General features: G+C 43.7%; 1 long non-coding RNA gene across 3 annotated transcripts in view; it reads right to left on the bottom strand.

The window, feature by feature from the left end:
* The window catches only part of LOC115497025 (uncharacterized), a 97932-nt gene that overhangs the window by 33845 nt on the left and 44278 nt on the right, over positions 1 to 19809 (bottom strand). For all 3 annotated transcript variants that reach the window (XR_012057848.1, XR_012057847.1, XR_004369145.3), the window contains exons 3-7: positions 8018 to 8142; positions 6997 to 7161; positions 1990 to 2071; positions 423 to 1009; positions 223 to 322 (exon numbers count right to left, since the gene is read on the bottom strand). This is a non-coding gene — a long non-coding RNA (uncharacterized lncRNA). The remainder of the gene's footprint in view (positions 1 to 222; positions 323 to 422; positions 1010 to 1989; positions 2072 to 6996; positions 7162 to 8017; positions 8143 to 19809) is intronic.

Raw genomic sequence — 19809 nt, 5'->3', positions numbered from 1 at the left:
TGATAATGTTTACATATTTGAGAGTCAAAGTTCCCACATAATTTCATGTATAAATAGAATAGTTTACATATTTCTCTGTAAGGAGAGAGAAATAATTAATTAATCTTTAGACCAGTGTGGTTGGAGAGGTGGTAATTCCATCCTCCAATCCACAGCCACCTTTAGAATTCTATAAATACCAGATATTTGAATAAAACTGAGTATTTTCTCTTTTGAACTTACCGAGCTTCTGTGTACTCATTTTGTGTCCAACAGCAACAGGGCAATAGCCCAGGAAAGGCCATGGATGTCACAGCACCAGGTTCTGTCACTCCCAACAAACCTGCTGGGTGTAAGGGAGCCACAGGGAAGGGATTAACTGTGATTGATGCAAGAAACTTCCCCACACATCCTCAATCTTGCTCATCAGATGCTGATTTTACCTGAGCAACAACTCCAGCTTCTCTTCTTCTCTTCTTCTGTCCAGGTCGGTTCTTCCACCCACCTGGACAGACTCAGGGCTGTCAGCAGCAGGTCTCCAGCCCAAATAAACCCAGCTTGCACCCCAGGACAGGGCTGAAACCTGGATTCTCCTTTAGTGCCCAAATTCCCCATGGCAAGTCTCCTAAAGCACCATCCCCTGTGCACATGGCAGGGCTGGTGCTGCCAATCCTGCCCACCAGGGCTGATCCTCCCCGTGCTCTGCTTCCCTCTGAAAACTCCATGGCAAGGCTCCTTCCAAGAGCCTCTGGCTCTAATTGCTTGTAAACCACTTAGGCAGTAAGTGATACAGAAATCCAAGTGGTCGTTGTAGCAGAGGCTTGAGATTAATCTATTTTTGGCTTGTCAGACGTTCTTATGGACCTGGTTCAAGGCAGTCACTGAAAGCTGTAAAGTGTCCAAAAAGTGACAGGAAAAAATAGTTTGATTAAAACCATTCCAGAGGCAAATCCAATCTTCAAGACACTCTCTGACACTTATTGGTGTAGCCTGCAGATGAGGCACCCGTGAACATCATCTGGCCAGAGACCTGGGGAGAGCCACAAAAAGCGTTATGTCAAAAAAAAAAGGTGCTCTAATTTTGGATTCCCAAAGCAGAACTGTGCAGGGAAAGTCAGTGAAAAAATATAACAGTGTCTGCCAAGAGGGGATAAGCAGCTTGTCCTGACCCAGGAATCAGGGCTCTGATGACTGCAGAACATCCCACAGGTTCTGTTTTACTCACCTGCCCTCAGGTGGCACCGTGAGATGGATGGACACCTGGACTTGATGGCCTTAAAGGGCTTTTCCAGCTGTAATGAACCCAAAATTCTCTGACTGCCAGATGCACTATTTGGTGTGACTGAGGAACCCCAAACCCTTGATTTATCTCTTTAGCTCCCAGAGGTGGGAGCACCAGTTCATTATTAGGAACTGGAAACAGCTTCTTTCCCCACAGAGCTGCAACATCTCCAAACTTCCCACCAACTTCCATTTTCTATAGCCTCAAGGTCAAGATTACCCTTTATTATTTTTTCCATCATTTCCTTCCCATTTACTTTGGATTAGTGGATGTTCTGTCAATAAGGACTAATGAAATTCCAGGCCAGTATAAACTCTGTCTGCTCTATGAATGGTTCTTTTTTTTCACACAGACTTTCTATGAAATAAAAAGTGACTGATGCCACAATATGCTTTAATTATTTTCTTCATAAACTATCAAATTAAATTTTAAGAAGCTGGAGATGTCTCTTATTAAACTGGGACTGAACTCAGAGATGTAACTCTTAATGAAACCTCCCACACCAGAAAGCTTTTTTGTAATGTTAATAATTTTCAGCAGCCTGCCATATGCAATATCTCACCAGAGTTTATGATTTTCACATTCCACCCCCTGCCATGGGCTAGGACACCTTCCCCTACCCCAGGTTGCTCCAAGCTCCATCCAGCCTGGCCTAGACACTTCTGGGACTTTCTAAGCCACAGCATTATGCAGAGCCTTCCATATTTTAGCTGGCATTTTCCACTCACTGTATCAGGACGTTTATCCAAAAAGCAGCGCTGAATATCCCAATGAATATCCCACAGCAGCACCAGGTGAGTCACAGCACACCTGGAAAACACAGGCATCCATCAACACCAGCTTCAAGGGAAAAGTATTTAATCTAAGCAGCAAGAACATCTCAAATTATCAAGGAAAAAGCAGAGAAAAACAAAACTGGTGTGTGATGGAATCATGGAATGATTAAGGCTGGAAAAGCCCTCCAAGGTCATGGAGTCCAACCATTGTCCAACACTGCCTTGCCCACCATTAAATCATGCCCCAAAGAACCACATCTACACATTTTTTGAACACTTCCAGGGCTGGAGATTCCACCACCTCCCTGAGCAGCCTGTTCCACTGGCTGACCACCCTTTCAGGGAAGGAATTTTCCCTAATATCAAATCCAAACCTCCCCTGGTGCAACTTGAGGTCATTTCCTCTCGTCCTGTCGCTTGTTACCTGGGAGCAGAGACCAATCCCTGCCTGGCTACAATGTCCAGTTTGCTCTGGAAAACACGGGGATCAAAATGTGGCACATTCTGGGGCCAACCAGCAAAACACAAAACCCGCAGAAGTCACTGGATCGTATTTTTGGATCCTGCCTTAAGGGACAAAGAACAGAGTGAGAGATGAAAATGCCGCAGCTGGTAAAAAATCATTAAAAAGAATAAGGCAGAGATGAGGAAATACAGAAACTGCCGGGAGAAAAAAAAAAAGAAAAGGAACAAAGACATGGAAAAAAGACTCTTAGTCTGCCAAAGTTTACACAATTTCATAAAGTGTACAAAAGAAGCAGAGAGAAAGGGAAAAGAGCAAACCAAGGAGCTCCTGGCTGGGTTGGGGGTGCAGCACACCGGTGATTTCCAGCTCATTCCCAGCTCTGGGGGTCGGTGTGCCCAGCACAGCGTGTCCTGCCCGCCCTCCCACGGCCTCTGTGCAGTTCATTCCAGCTCAGCTGCTGGCCAATTCCTTCTGGTCACGCAGTGACAGTCCCAAGGGCTTCATATCCATGGCCCCCCTTTGGCCAAGAACACCTGAATCCCACCACGAACAAACCATCACTCATCCTCTCGTGGACAGAAATGGGCACTCGTGGACAGAAACACTGATTTTTCCAAATGGAAATTTCTCTGTTGTTGATGGCAAAACACTGCTGAACTTTCTTTTATTTTTTTTTTTCTGTTTAATTTTATTCACGAGCTGAAGTGACTTTGGGCAGTCACAAACCGATTTTTCACTGTGTTCTGAACAGATGGTTGTTCCAAGAATACCAGCATCCTGGCAGTGTCAAACAGCCTTGACCTTCCCAAGCAGCGCTGCAGACTTTTTGTTGGAAGGAAAGGAATAAATAACGGCTCACATAGTCCAAATTTTTTTTTTTTTAATGGATTATTAAACACAGTGAACAATAGAGGCAACAAACTAGGCTCAAGGAAAACCTGAGATTCAGCCTCAGAGAAGCAGGAATGGCTTCTGGAATCACTGGTGGTGCGCAGACAACTCCAAGGTCACATCAGACCCCCCTGGCAGCAGCAGAAGAGTGAAGAGATGTGAGCCCCTCACATCATCTCCAGCTCTTCCAGCCCTGAGGAGCTGCTGTGATGGGCTGTGCAAAGCCCAAAGAAAAAAACACAAAATATCCCAATCGTCAAGTTCAGGCTTTATCCAGCAAGGTTCCAGTTACAATTTCCCAGTTATAAATAGTTGGAGTTCATTGTGAGCCTTCAGCAACCGTGGGCTGGCACAGCTTTGGGGACCTTTGCAGCCAGAGCCTTCAGAAGGGAGGCAGCTCATTTTGTTCTGCTTTTGAATTTTTTTAAGAGATATAATCCTATTTTTAAGATGATTTAAATATCATCTGTACTTAGTTCTCTACAAGCCACATTAAAAAAAAAAAAAAAAAAAAAAAAAAAAGTCAATTTTACTGCAGTTAAATCCCCACGTCCTTAATCTCCAGGAAGAGAGAGGCCAGGTTCCTTCCTGGAGACAATCCTGATTTTTTAGCACACGTGAATTATTTTGTACCTGATTGGTGTCTATCCAGATATAAAAATTTGGGGGCAGCACCTAGGGAGCAGCTCCTGTCACGAGATCAATACCTCATTATGGATTAAACATAAAAGTTAAGCCATCCTTAGTTCCCAGCTGACAAAGAGCGGCATAAATCCCAGGCTGGCATTTGGGGGATTTTGTGCAAATTACTCCAATGACCTCCTGCTAAGAGCAGGTGAGGAGCTGTCACCCTTCCAGCCAGCACTGCCTCGGGGCTTTGAAGTACCACAGAGGGATTTGGGAAGGAGCCCAGGGTTAGCCAGAGGGAGGGAGCCCAATAATCCCAGCTGGCATCCCCTGGATGGCAGGAGAGGATTCCAAGGCCGACGCTCCGCTGCCTTCTGAAGACGACGGCGTGTGAGGAGCGCTTGGGTGGAACCAGCTGGCAGCTGAAGCACTGCTCTGGAGCAGGAGGCAATTACAGATGGATCAAGCCTGAGCACTTCTGAGCGAAATCCCTTCCATTTCGAGGCGTCTGAAGTGACGGGAGATCTCGGGAAAAGGCAAATCCAGCTCTTTAGAGCAGAGCGTGCTCCTTGATGGCGGCTGCCCTGGGTGCTCTCTGCCTTTTAATGATGTTGAGAACCACTCATTACTCCTCTGACTCAGAGGTTTGACTAATTCCCAGCAAAGCTTTGTACCCAGGGAGAAGAAAGCTCCGCTCAGAGGGGCAGCACTGAGCCTCCAGCAGAACCTGGGCAAGGGAACCAGTTGGCTCCTCTTTTACATATGGCACAAAATGGAAAAACCAAAGGCTGAGAGGTTGTGGGAGCACAGGAAAAAAACCCAGAATTTAGATTCAGAAATGCTTAGGATGCCAAGCAGTAGAAGAGTCTTGTTCTGAAAACAATGGGTGTGGGCAGGGGGCACATTTGCCCCTCACCACGACAGAAATATGGGGCCTCCTGCTTCATGCAACTGATGCCAAAGGACAGGGCCTCCAGCTGTGCCAGGGAAGGTTCAGGTTGGATATTGGGAAGAATTATTCACTGCAAGAGTGGTTAAGCATTGGGATGGGCTCCCCAGAGAAGTGCAGCAGTCACCATCCCTGGAAGTGCTCAAAAAACCAAGCAGAGGTGGCACTTGGTGACACAGCTCAGGTTCATGTTGGTCAAAGGCTGGAACTGTTGGTCTTGGAGCTTTCTTCCAGCCCTACTGATTCAATGATTTTATGTGGTCAGCTTGGAGAGAGAGATCCAAGACAGTATAAATGCAGCCCAGCACATGCAGCACCAACATTCCATGTGCAGCCTAAAACCCAACAATCTTCCTGCACTGGTGTCCCAAGTTTCCCATCATTTCCCACTGCTAATTTCATCTCTTAATTGTTTAATGATTTGTGGAAAATAGGAGGAATGATGAACCTCTCTTCCCTCTCAGCATGTAAGAAAATGAAACCATCCAAGCAATGATCCAAACTCCAATAAGTGGAAATTTGGCCCTGCAAAAATTCCTCCTGGGTTTTTTCTGCCTTCACCATCTTCCTTCAGCTGTCAGAGCAGCAAGATGAAATAACATCCTGTATTCCTAGTGCCATCTGCATTCCAAAATCTCCTACTGATCAATGCAAGTGTCCAAAGAACACTTCCAATTTGTCACAATAACCTTCAAAACTTGACAGAAAATCATGCAAGTTATTTATTCCGGATCTCTCTGTATCTTGTGATTATTTGTACTTTGCCAATACAATTCTAAACATTTGCCTTTGCATTTCTCATATTTCTCATTGAATATTTCTCAAAGATTCTCCAATTCTCAAAGAAATACATTACACAGTGGGAAATAAATTCCACCTGTGAGCAGCCCCTGCAGCTGCAGCCAGCAGGAGCCCAGGGAGGAGCCTGCTCTGCTGAGATCTGCTGGGAACAGGGAGCACGGAGCTTTGGGAGGCTGGGGGCAGCTCCCCGAGCTCCCAAACCAAGGCAATGAGCCTGACACACAGTACCTCTGACATGCAGATTGCACTGCAAGGCTGTAAAACACTCCTGGGAAACAGCAACTCCAGAGCTTTACCAGGGACAGATTTCTGGGACACTGGGCAGAGCCCTGGGATGAGCTTGTAAAGGTCGAGCCATAAGCAACTGTGTGTACAAATTTTATGACTGGGAGATAATGTAGAAAAAAGTGTAGGAAGTAGTCAATAGCCATTACCAACCACAAAAACAGACCCTGCAAAAAGAACTCAACAAATCACTGGTGGCTGTGCTAAGAAACCCATCAGAGAATTCATGGAACTTGGAGAGCAAATCCAGTGGCTGCTGCTTTAAATTCTGCATTTGCATTAAAAATTCATCAGAATATTTATAGCCAAGTTCAAATAAACCAGCAAAACACAGACCTGTTGGTGCTCACAACCTGTTACACTGGGAAGGGAAAGGAAGGGAAGGGGAGGGGAGGGAAGGGAAGGGAAGGGAAGGGAAGGGAAGGGAAGGGAAGGGAAGGGAAGGGAAGGGAAGGGAAGGGAAGGGAAGGGAAGGGAAGGGAAGGGAAGGGAAGGGAAGGGAAGGGAAGGGAAGGGAAGGGAAGGGAAGGGAAGGGAAGGGAAGGGAAGGGAAGGCTTTTAGATCCCTCTCAATTCAAACCAGTCTGGGATTCTGTGATCTACAGCTCCCACTCCCAGTGCAAATGTCAAATTGAGAAGATAAAGCAGCCATTTATTCAAAGACAGTGCACAAAGAAGGAAAGGTGACACCCAGGCAGGCAGCTGGGGGGGGCAAAAAATGACTGTAACTTGCTGTGACTGCCTAATTTCTCATTTATTTACTGAGAGATTAAAAAGCCCAGAGCAGAGTTCTGTGAAGCAGGAGGGCCACACCCCCTGAATTTTAGAGTTCTGTTAGTTCTGGTTGACTCCTCCCAGAGCATCCCTATATTTATTCATTTCTTTGTTATTATAACTGAATGCTAATGATAACAGTTGATAGGAAGAGGTTAAAGCTCACCCAAACACTGGGACAAAAACATCCATTCCCAGCTCTAGCCATTGCACAGCAATGCTGTCCTTTGACTGCAAGGACTCTCAGACTGAAATTCAGCTTCTCCAGAGCAAAACTGCACAAAATTATTCCAGCCAGAAGAACCCACACATCTTCCTTGCCCAAGCAGACCTGCAGCACAGAAATGCAGCAGAGCAGCTCAATTACCAACAGTTAAAGCACAGCAGGATCTACAGTTTTCTAATTGAATACACTCAGTTACAAGCAATAAATAAAATAAAAGAGAACATTTTGAATGAATAAAAACATACCTTTGAATAAAAAATATTCTCATTAGGAGAAATGATGACTGCTACCAAAAATATCACCAAGCTACTTCTGTGACAGGCAATTTTTAATCAAAGACAGTTCCATGCAAATTAAGGAAAGCAAATCTCTAAAGGAATAATAGTCTGCCTTAATAGTCCTATCCTTTTTCCTGCTATGGATGCTGTGTTATAATTGGTGCTATATGCTGTCCTTCCAAGCTTGGAGCTTATTTTTAAAAGCAAGAATGTAAATTTTTTTTTAAAAAATTAAAAATTAGAAAATTTTGATTTTGAGGCTGTCCATAGAATGACATTCCAATTTTATATATACATATATATATATAATCAGTGTGGAATACTGTTAGGGGATTAAAACTGTAGGCTCCTACCATTGTACATAAAATTTTCAGGGCTCTGTTGGTCACAAGGCTCTGCATTCAGAGTCTGTGCTGATCTCACAATTCCTGCCATCCACTGCAGCTCCACCCCACCTTGTACAACCCCTCACTCAGGCTGAGCAGGACAAGAATTTCTGCCATGGGAAAAATCCAGAGATTTTTGTGGGGACCGAGGTGTCCCAGGATGAGCCAAACCCTGAATTTCTGCTGTACCACAGCTCCACACATCCTGTCATGTATAAAATGTATAAAATAATGTATAAAATCAACATGGAGATTTATTCTCCAGCTGCCACAAGCACTAATGAATTTAGCACCCACCTGGAAATGAAGTGTGGAGTTCCAGGGTGTCTCAGGCATGGGTGGTTCTTGGCGTGGGGAAGGATTAATCTTTATTTCACAGGCTCATTGCAATCCTGGTGGCACTTCACTGCTGCCTGTGGGACCTGGGAGAAGCAAGGAAAATCTTTGCAGTGGTGTTTTTTTGGTTTTTTTCAAGTTCACCTTCAAGTTTTAGAAAATTTCTACTTTTTCTCACTGGGATATAACTCAGAATTTTAGGGGAAATATTCCACAGTGATCTCCAGCTCATAAAAAATTCAGGTTGGAAAAGGCCTTGAAGATCATCCAGTCTAATCATGAACTTGCTAAGATTGAGATGTTGGGAGCAGAGGGTGTACAACCTGCTCAATAAAAATTAATTTTAATAATTAATAATGGCTGAGGAGTTCAAAAAGAGTTGTTTTTTTTTTTTGTTTTTTTTTTTTTCTGTTCTAAACAAAGTTTTGCCTGATTAATGGTGTTACCTGGGAGGAGATGACAAGCTTTATTTATTTTATTCTTCAGCTGCCTCCAAAGTGGTGTCAAATCTTATCTATGAAACAGCAATCAGCTGCTCCATTATTGGCACAGATGGCTGCTCATCACCACATCCTTATCAGAACAATGCAAACTGAAAAAATATTGAAAAGAGACCCAGTAAAGCACTTGAGAAAACCCTCAGTGGGACAGGGAGCTCAAACCTTCCTTGGATTTGCCCTCCAATTTACTGTAAAGTTGATTTTCAAGTCAGCAGTCTATTTGGAGTTATGATGAATGCTTTAGAAAGGGCTTTTCTTTTTTAGCTGCTCCTCCCAACAAAGGATTTAGAATTAATTCACATCATCCAACTTCTTCCTTAATGGATTTTTAAGGTCCACTGCAAAGAATCAATCAATGGGAGGCTGAAAGCTCTGGTGTGTCACACATCCAGCCCCACCACAGCAGGGCAATGATCTTCATCTGCATTTATTGGAATTATTTGCAGTGATTAAGAATAGCAGAATAATCATTTGCATTCACCCAATTCAGGGCGCAAAGAGAGCAACTCGAGAAGTACTAAAAGTTTGATTTTTTTTTTTTTTTTTTTTTTTTTTTTTTTTTTGGTGTTTTAAGGTGATTTTGTGAATCTTCCCTCAGAAATGTACATGCTGCTACACTGAATGTGTTCCTGTCAGGGAACATTTCATTTCCAGGGCACTATTTTCAGGGAAAAGTGACTTTTGCAGGTTAATTTTGTACCTGGAATGACTGCAAAAAGCACTCCTGGAAGTGGCAAAGAGAACAAGGAAATTCAAGCATTGCCATGTATTTTCTCTACTTTTTTCTGCTATTATTTGTTTCCTTTTATTAATAACAATTAAAGAAAAAGAACATTTTTTTAAACTCAATTTCATTTTTTTCTTCATAAATCAAATGAAAAATTAAAAAAAAACCCCAAAACCAGCCCTGTGTGCACAGAGAAGCTGCCACTGACTGAGCTGGAATAGAGCCAGGGCAGAGATGAAGATTTTTGGGGAAGACACCAGAAAGAGTTGGACAAGCTGGAAAAGCCTTTTTACAACACCAATCCTTTGGAAACAGAGCCTTTTTTAACTTTTCAGTTACCAAAAGAAATAACAAGAATTTGTCACTTCAACAGCCCCTAAATAACGAGTTCACTATGCAGGATAAAACCAGCAATCTGTAAAACTCTAAAAAATAACAAAAAATTGGAGAATTCTTGAAATAAAAAATATTAATTTCTCCTTCCATTTTGATTTTTAAAGGCTGCTTTCCGTTTATTCCATTGCTCCAGGCAAGCACAAACATCAAGCTGCAAAATCACACGTTCAAATTCAGGCCACAAATATCCAAAAGTTTGGGGTTTTTTTCTCTGATTCTCCAAAGAAGTGACAAGAACTCCACAATTTTTAATGCCAAATCCTTTTATGGTGAAAATTCCTAATAAAAAAATAGCTGTGCCCTGAAAGATACATTTAATTCCTGATTTTGAAAGTCCTGGAGAGGGCAAAGAACAGCTGTGCCATGTCCAAGGAATCAAAAAATAGCATCAAATATTTCATGTGAGCAATATCCAAAATTTATCACTTGCAGCAACAATAAAAATAGGCTGAGATGTGGATGGGATTGAGCGAAAGGTCTGAGCTAAAAAATACAAACCTTTAGGGGACAGCAGGAAAAAATGGAATTATTGCAAGAATTAGTTCCTCCTGGAAACAGAGTCAGCGTGTGCAAAGATGAGGCTTTGCTGTAACATCCTGGAGTTTGTTCCTGTTATTGCTCAAGGACTTTCAGGTGAAATTCAATCAATGGACAGGCAAATATCTCCTCCCTGCTCAGGAACACACGAGTCCTGCTTTGAGCTCTGAAAACCACCAGCATTTCCTTCCTGCTCAGGCAACAGCTTGAGAAAGAGGGTTTTTGGCCAAAGCTGCTGTATCTGTAGAGATTTCCACAACAGCACTGCTCTCCAAATATTTACAGCATCTAAATATCCTTTAATTGGCTCCTTTTCTCTGCTGACCTGTGTGGTTGCTCACTTTGTTTTCTGTGGAGCACAATTGGGTTTTTTGGGAGGAATGGAACAAAAAAGGGCTGTTCCCTGGCTATCTGCATGTACCCTCTGCCCATCCACCTCCCTCTCCTTTGTCCAGAAGACATAAAAACCCATAAAAACCTGCAGGTCAGGAGGCTGCTCAGCAGAGTGTAGGTGGGTAATCCATCAGGAGCACAATAAACTGTGAAACCCCAAAGATGCTTATCCAGCAGGGCTAATCCTGACACTGGAGCTCCATTTTCCATCCAGAGCTCCCTCATGGATGCTGCAGCGTTGCTCTAAAAGATTTTGTGGTAAATCACAGAACGTTTCACAGGGGAGGAGATGAGACAAATAATCCTACAATAAAAATGCAGCAGGTTTTGCTACCTGGGCTATTCCTCTTGCTCTGACACGGCTTTCACCCCAATCCTAATGAAAATCCACACATGAGCTTTCACTGAAAGGATCATAGAGCATAAAATTCCACTTAAAATAAGGAATGGTCCATTTTCCTGCTGTTTGTACTTATCTCTGGAACAGATCTTCATTAAAGCACCCTGGGATGGGCTGTCCCACAGGGAGGTGCCCCTGGGCATTCTGGAATTCTGTACTGGATCCTTTACAGGAGATGAACTGGCTCTCTGTTTATGTAAATAGGGAAGCCAAGATTCCTGTGCATCCTTCTCCATAAATTAAAAACAATGCTTTCCTGCAGTTATGGCTGTAAAGGGGAAATAGACCTTGACTGGATGTAATGAGGCATTTGTGTTTGCAGTAACCAGAATTTACTGTTACTGCTCCAAGAACCATCACTCCTTGTTTAGGCTCTTAAGTGACAATAAGTGTGGCTAAAATAAATTTTAATGAACACTCCTGGGTCACCTTACTGAATTTATGGGGCATAATCCAGCATTATTTGAAATAACCGTGGTCTTTGGGGCTGTGGGGAGCAGTTCCAGCTACTGATTGCTTCCCTCAGGTCAGATGCAGGTGCAGACACACCAATTCCTGAGGGGAATTGGAAAAGGTGACCTGCAGCTGAGCTTTGGCTCTCTGGGAAGGCCACAAAAGGTCATTTGAGTGGTGGCAGAAGGAGCATGGAGCTGCTGCTCTGTCTCAGAGAAGGGTGCTGGATAATGCTGGAGCTGAGTGGGTGCTCAGGACAGGAGGATTGCAGGGTCCCAACCCACTGGATTCTCCCCAAGGAGTCTCCTCTACACTCCTCTCGGGGTCTGGGTGCTGGGCTGACCCCAGGAGTGTAAAATCCTCCTTCTCCAGCCCTGCAGCCAAAGGAGCAGTCTGAGTGTGCAGGATCAGCTTCTCAAGGCTGTTTATTTTCCCTTCTCCAGAACATTCTCTCTCTGCCCTGCTGAGCTCTGGCCAGCAGCTCGGCCATGGCATTCTGTCTGCCCTCAGGGCGGTGTTTGCATTTTATACCAAAAACTGCCTGGGCCATGTTTGCAATAACGTGCCAATATCTGTCATTTCTGTTGGGCAGTGTGTCTGTGCCTTAAACCAACAGAGAAGTGTCACCAGCACAGCAAGGCATGGAGGGCAAGGAGAAGGAGGAGAAGGTCAGGACATGCCCAAATCCATCTTGTCTCCTTGAGCCACATTCTAAAAACCCCAAAATTCTACTTTTTCACCCTGTGTTAACTCAACTCCCACACTACTCAAACCCTTGTGGCTGTAATTCCTCACACAGAGTTTGCAGCTTTTCCCACAGGCTAAAATGGAAGGCACAGGTAGTTTTGACTTGGTGCCAGGGTCTGGAGCAGCCAGGGCAGCCAGAGGGATGTGCTGGACTCCGACACCCTCCCAGCAAACAGGTTTTTGGTAGATCACAAATTCAAGAAGTTCTCTCCAAAGACTGAGCTGCAGTTCCTCTCCGTTCCTCTCCCAAACACTGAGCAGTGGAGGAGGGCACAGACGGGCAGGGAAGGAACAGAACGCCCTCAGATCCCAGAGCTGAGAGTAAAATCCAAAGTTTAAATTAAATAAATCAAGGATTCCTGTTGACTGCAAGGAGGCAAGCTAATCCCTGCAGGGAGACAATGGCAAGCCCTCAGTTTTCCCATTCCCTCACAATCCATGAGGGAAGCAGCTCCCAAAAAAAAGGCGAGGACATTTTCCTTTTCAATTAAAGTATTGCACTTACATAACATTCCTGCTTTTCACTCTATTGTGCCTGGTCTTCCCTTCAGGAGCTTATCTGTGTGATCCAGGTTCTTTATCCACCTTTGTATCTCATTCCAAGGGAGCTGGACAGAATTTCAATGCAGGACCTGAGTGGTTTTTAGAAAAGCTTCCCAGCCCCATTATCTATTGAGCAGTGGGTACGAGGTGCAGGCCATTGTCATGCTGCCCTCCTTCATCTTCCTGAAGTGAAAAATAGAAAAAATGCTTGAGTTTTTAACCTACTTTTCAGGAAAATAAAAGCCTGACCTCTATACAGTGTCTAAAGTCTAAGCTTGAGATAATGAGTTATTATTTAATTCTTCTGTAGTTAAGGGCCATGGGATATTACACAAAGAAATGTGCTCTTCTATTTATTAAAAATAACATTAACACTGCTGCCTATTTATTTAATGCCTTTCCTCTTCAGAGCCCTTATTAGGCATTAGCTAATTAATGTAATGACTTGGGATATTTCAAGTGGGTCTCTCCTCGGCAGAGCTGAGGGAGGGCTCTGTTCAGGGCAAGGAAAAGAGATTTTATTTGTGCACTGTGCTCTCTCCCAGGCAGGCCCACATCTCCAGCTCCTCTGGCCTCTTCAGAGGGGTCAGGCTGAGACCAGGGCTGTTTTGGCAAATAGAACAAGGAAATTGTAGAATTTCCATGTATCTTCTCCACTTTTTTTTTTTTCCTCCTATTGATTGTTTTCTTTTCTTGATAACAATTAAAGAAAATTAACTTTTTTTTTTTTTTTAACTGGCTGATGCAGCAGTGCTGAAAATCTGGTTCATGTGGGGTAGCTGGATTAAAATTTCCAAACTCAGGGCCCAGCACATGTGACACTGCAATCAATCCTTGGAAAACCAAACCACCCTCACCTGTGCTGCTAAAAACAAGGTGACATTTATGAAACTCATCACCTCTTCACTCATTATGCCTTCCTGCAATTCCTCAAACATCAGCTCTGTGATTTATCCACTCAGCAAAACCCCCAGGGCCATTCATCACACCAGCTCTGGGCACAATTTAAAATTTTAGGTGCAAAGAAAAGGCTTTTTCCAATTTGCCTTATATGTTAGAAAAGGGGAAACTTCCCTTTAAACCACAGCCCAGTTAATAAAGCAAAAACTGGGTGTGTTTTAAGAGCTGGATTCAATGCCCAGTTTGTTGAATATAAAGCTTTTTTTCTGGGAGAGCCCTTGGAATGGAAATTGGAATTATCACGAGCTTGGTCTAATGCTTGTCCTTGTGCTCCCTGGTGTCACAGGGACATTCTTCTTTCTTTCAGGATTTTTCATGGAGCAGCACAAAGGAAAGAAAGAGAAAACCATTTCTATTTCTACTCCTTGTTTTCCCATGTGGAATGTGTGTGGAGAATTGTTTCCCTGGGGTGTTGCTTGGTTGGATTCTGGTGAGGATTGTTTGAGCTGATGGCCAATCCAACCCCACTGGGGCTGGACTCTCAGAGAGGGGCACGAGTTAGGAGGAGTTAGAAAAAGTAGGTTTGTAGTTTTAGTATCTGCTTTAAATAGTATATTAATGTATTATAGCATAGTTATAATAAATAAATCATTCAGCCTTCTGAGCTGGAGTCAGACACCATCATTTCTCCCCACCAGCTTCACCTGATTTACAATAGATCTGGCAGCTCAGCTGGAATTTCTGCATGCTGATCCTTCCCCCAGTGAGACAGAGACAGCAGCAGCACCTAAGGGAGCCTTGCTGCTTCCACCCCTCCGAGTTAACTCAATGGAAATATTCCAGCTGGCTTCTGTCCAGGAGGATTTCACTCCCAAACAGATTTTCTCCCCTGAAAACATTTTTTTTTTTTTTTCTGAAGGGAAATAAAATAAAATGAGGCACTTCTAGCACATAACTGCCTAACTTCATCTATTTTCCTTATTGTTCCTGGATGGAAGCAGCAACCCAAGGGAAAAATCTGCCTTTCCAAACAGCATCCTGCAACTCCTAAATGCTCAGAGCATCGCTCCTCTCCCCAGCTCCCCTGAGAGCAGCAGAGGGGCCAAACCCCCAAGGATTCTCTGTTCAAAATGTGGGTTGTGGGTTGCATACAGTCTCTAGGTTTTAAGAAGGAATATTTTGGTTGCTTCATAATGTCTTGCTATTACAATTATTTAGGGAATGTTCAGCTTTGGGGTTTCTTTATATTCTTTCTTCTAGTCTCTTTATTTTTGCCTTCACTAAAACTTCAGTTGCAGAGCAGGAGGACAGAGACCAGCACAGTATATTTTTATAAAGTGTACAGATGTTTCACCTACATATGCATAATTAACAAAATATGGGACCACAGCTCTGCAAAATGCACCTACAGATCACCTTCTGAAGCCCCCCCTTTTTTTTTGCAGTATTATTTTCCCCCCAAACCTGACTGTGCCTTGAAACAAAACAAGTGAATTCCAGCTCTTCAGAGCAGCACTGACACCAGCACCACTTTCCAGCATCATTTCCTTGGAAACTTCTGGCACCTCCCACAGGATGGGAAGTTTGTTTAATGGATTATAATGGATAATCCCTCATGCCCCAAAAATATCTGCAGTTCTTGGTCACCAGAATTTCCAAACTCTTTGGGAATACTTTACTCTGGTTACAAAGCAAAAAAATACAGGGGGGGAAAAAAACCCCAAAATGCCCCCCAAGCAGACAAAAAGAACAATTGTCTCCAAAGGAAGCAGAGAACCACGATGCAGCTCCTGGACATCCTCCCCAGGAGCAGGGTGTGGGGAAAGGAGCCCCAGCAGCTGGAGGAACATCTGGAGCCAGATGTTCCTCCAGAACATTCCCTTGATCCAGAGCTTGTGGCAAGGACCAAGCTGGAAAAGAGGTGCTGGAAGGGAGGAAGGGTCCAGCTGCCAGTCCTGCTCCAGAGATTCCCTCCAGGTCTTTTATCCCTTCTCAAAGAACATGAGTCAGTCTTTTCTCTGTAAAATTCAGCTCCACTCCAAACCCATGTGCCACTCCCCCTCCCAGTGTTGATACTGATCTAAAAATATTTAAATTGAAAAATAATATAATTACGCTCCTTTCTTGTTCTCCGTGTTTGTATTTGGAGGCTTTTAGAGGAAATTTTTAGATCTATCAAAGTATCTGGAAATGCACTAATTATTTCAATGATGGTAGGATCCCAAGTGGCAAAGTAAACATCATTACCCGTGTTAATAGAAAACAAAATCAGCAACACTTCAAGGCTCTGTGGGCTTCAGCTGGCAAATATTGTCACAGTCAAACATTCACCACAAAAGGACATTTATTATGATTTTAAGTAAAACCCCACCAATTTAACCAGGAATCTCAATGACCTTGTCTCTCAGGATCTCCCTTAGTGGGAAAACCTCAATGTGAATGAAAAGCTCCCAGATTTTATAGTTGGATTATTTTGACTTGGTTGTGCCCTGCTTTAAAACCCTGCAGCTGTGTTTTCTTTTCTTAACTTTTCAAGCAAGTTCTGGGTGTCAGAAACCTCGGGTATGGTTGTTAAAAAGCTAAGAAAGAAAGTGAAAGGATTTCACTGATTTCACTTTCTGCTGAAAATCCTCCTTTTCAGGGAACTGAAGGGATATCACTGGATCTTTTGTCACTTTTGTGAGCCTGTAAAGGTTTGCTTTAAGAAATATAACAAAAAGAAAATAAAAAAGGAATACCAAAACACACAGGCTGATGCTTAAATCAAGATTTCTCCCTCTCTCCTCTCTCCAGGAGCTGTTCCGTGTTTCAGGCTGTATTTACCTCTGACTTTGAAGCTCGGGGACATTTCCCTTCCATTCAGGGAACTTTTGTTTGTGAAACAGCAGCGCTGGGACAGGAATGTCCCAGGGATGGGGGAGCTGCTCCGGGCAAGGGACAAAGCCCAGGATGAAATGGGGAAAAGCCAAGGATGAAATGGAAAAGCCCAGGATGAAGTGGAAAAGCCCAGGATGAAGTGGGAAAAGCCCAGGATGAAATAGGAAAAGCCCAGGATGAAATGGGAAAAGCCCAGGATGAAGTGGGAAAAGCCCAGGATGAAGTGGAAAAGCCCAGGATGAAATGGGAAAAGCCCAAGATGAAATGGGAAAAGCCCATGATGAAGTGGGAAAAGCCCAGGATGAAGTGAGAAAAGCCCAGGATGAAGTGGGAAAAGCCCAGGATGAAATGGGAAAAGCCCAGGATGAAATGGGAAAAGCCCAGGATGAAGTGGGCAAAGCCCAGGATGAAGTGGGAAAAGCCCAGGATGAAGTGGGAAAAGCCCAGGATGAAATGGGAAAAGCCCAGGATGAAATGGGAAAAGCCCAGGATGAAGTGGGAAAGCCCAGGATGAAGTGGGAAAGCCCAGGATGAAGTGGGAAGCAGGAGGCACCTGCTGGGTGATAACTCCAGTGCTGGAGCAAGGACCTGACCCACATGCCCAGGCTCTGTCACCACACTGGTGGTGACTCCCAAGGACACAGAATTGCCCCCCCCCCAAAAAAACCACCAGGAACTTGCTCTTTTGCTGCTAATATAGTTTCTTTTCCACAATTTTCCCCCTCTTGGCTCTGGAAAGGGTTGGGTGGCCATGGCAGCCAGCAGACATCACACACCACCTTTACCCACTCTGTGCTTCCCAAGGGCCAGAGTCAGTGCTGGAATTAGCACCTCATCACCTGGCAGTGCTGCTTATCTACCTTATTCCTGAAGGTAAAATGCAATTAGAAGTTTAAGTGATAATTAAATGGAAACCTTTTAAATCTTGATTTGCGTGTTTCCAATTTTTGCCTTCCTTCCCTGTGCCTCTCTGCTCAGCTGTCTCTGCCAGGGCCTCTCCTTGCAGTCTGCTTTGGGCTTAGCATTAGGTGATGAAGCATAAAATGGTATTTAAATACTATAATTTCAAGAGCAAGCAAAGAACATTACATTTATCTTCACTAACCTTGAATATGCCTGTCCCATCTAATGAAAAAAGTGATTGAAAGGACTTATTTCAGCTTACTGTCCCAAGGCCCCCATAAAAGCTGAATGGTAATTTAATTAGTTTCCTTTCTGGTGATTAACTAGGAATTTCTGATCATTTAATCTGAGTGCACTTTGATTCATTAAGTATCTGTTTCCATTCTTTTATGAGGTGATTAAATAGCCCAGCACAGGTACTGCTGTCATTGGGGCTGCTCTGGACTTTGAGACAGGCAGGTAGGAAACGTGCAGGGTGGGAGCTGCAATCCCAAACCTTTTTGGGATAAAAATCAGCAGTCAGTTCAGCCTGGCAGAACTCTCAAACCACGGCTCAGAGCCAGGGTGAGGGAGGGAGGTGCAGATCTGGTGGGACAGTCTCAAGCTACGTCAGGAAGGTTTAGGTTGGATATTAGGAAAAAAAATTTCACTGAAAGAGTAATAAAATACTTGAATTGTCTTCCCAGGGAGGTGGTGGAATCACCATCTCTGGATGTGTTTAAAAAAAGACTGGACATGGCACTTGGTGCTATGGTCTAGTTGTGGTGTTAGGGCATGGGTTGGACTTGATGATCTTAGAGGTCTCTTCCAACCTCATTATTCTGTGATTCTGTGACTCTGGGATTCTGTGACTCTGGGATTCAGTGATTCAGTGACTCTGTGATTCTGTGACTTTGTGATTCTGTGACTCTGTGATTCAGTGACTCTGTGATTCAGTGACTCTGTGATTCTGTGATTCTCTGACTCTGTGACTCTGTGACTGGGATTCAGGGATTCTGTGATCAGTGATTCTGTGACTCTGCTTCCATCCCAGGCAGGCAGAGAAGGAGCAGCAGCTGAAACCAGCCAGGGCTGGGCACTGATGGCAAACTGGGCTCATTCAGGGGCACATTCCCCCACTGCCCTCCCGACAGTGACACTTCTCCTGAGCACAGCAAGTCACTCACTCTGCTGGTAAATCCCCCCTCACTACCAGCAGGGCTGTAACTGCTGGCCTGGCTCATAAAGGATGATTAAATAAATCTACTCTAGTGCTCTGAAGACTGAGAGTGCTATATACTTAACTTTTTATTTAGATTTAAAGCTTATTATAAAAGCTCTACGTACTCTCCAGACACCCATACCAAAAAGGAAACTCACAATCCGTTAAAATGTTGCTTAGCACCATAATGTAATAAGGGAAGTTAAATTATCAGGCAGCTGATACTGCAGCAAAATACACTTCATCAACTCCACCCTGAGAGAAAATCTGAGTACCTGTATCAGGCAAAAGATGCCAGCGTGGGTTTCTGAGCACAAATAAGCTGTGGTTTATTTTAATCATTAGTCCAGAATGGTAAAATGGGATTTGATTCCTTGTATGAAAAGAAAAGAAATTTAAAATCCAGCAAGTGAATGGTGCCTCAATTCTATTTTCATTTATTTTGACTCCCAGATCAGATGGATATAAAGAAAGTTTCCCTCTTCGGTGCTGGCATCAGACAAATCTGCATTAAGCACAAAGGAAAAGTGACAACAAATTAGGAAAGTATCCTACTTCTCCAGCCTGACATACAGCCCAACCTGCCAGCAAAATCTGCCTCCCAAATAATTCATCTGTGCCACGCCACTTGCCAGAATATTGTCATTTCAGAGGAAGCCTGGCTTTTTAATTATATAGAATGCTGTAAAAGGTGTTGTAATTCTAATTGTGCATTAAGAAAGTGTCGTGATAGTAAAGATGTATCAGGTGATATTGAGGAGAACAATGCCAAGATGGGAGAGTGGAGGAAAGGCTGCAATTATTCCTTGTAAGCTGGGATAGTTAATCATTGTGTTGGACTGGAGGAAGTTTCCTGGTTTGCATTTTTAAACAAGTTCTTGTCTCTCTTTTTGGCAAAGTGTCATTTTGCAGGATGAGAGCCACAAGTTATTCTCACGGGCTCTGCAAATGAAGTTAAAACAAGGACAAATCCAAGGCCACTGCCACAGCAGGAGCTGGCAGGGCACAGCCAGGTCCCCAAGGACAGCTCACACTGCTGCTGGGAGGGCTCAGCAACAGGGTAACACTGATGTTCATGAAGTTTTAGGAGATAAAACTTCATAAACCTGAGGTTTAGGAAGTAAATCCTCCTATCCAGAGTGCAGAATGAGCTGTTCTTACTGACTCAAAAAAAAA

This window comes from Taeniopygia guttata, chromosome 12, assembly GCF_048771995.1.
Source record: "Taeniopygia guttata chromosome 12, bTaeGut7.mat, whole genome shotgun sequence".
NCBI lineage: Eukaryota > Metazoa > Chordata > Aves > Passeriformes > Estrildidae > Taeniopygia > Taeniopygia guttata.
Note: the sequence above shows the minus strand (reverse complement) of the source record. Positions and strands in the feature narration are given on the sequence as shown.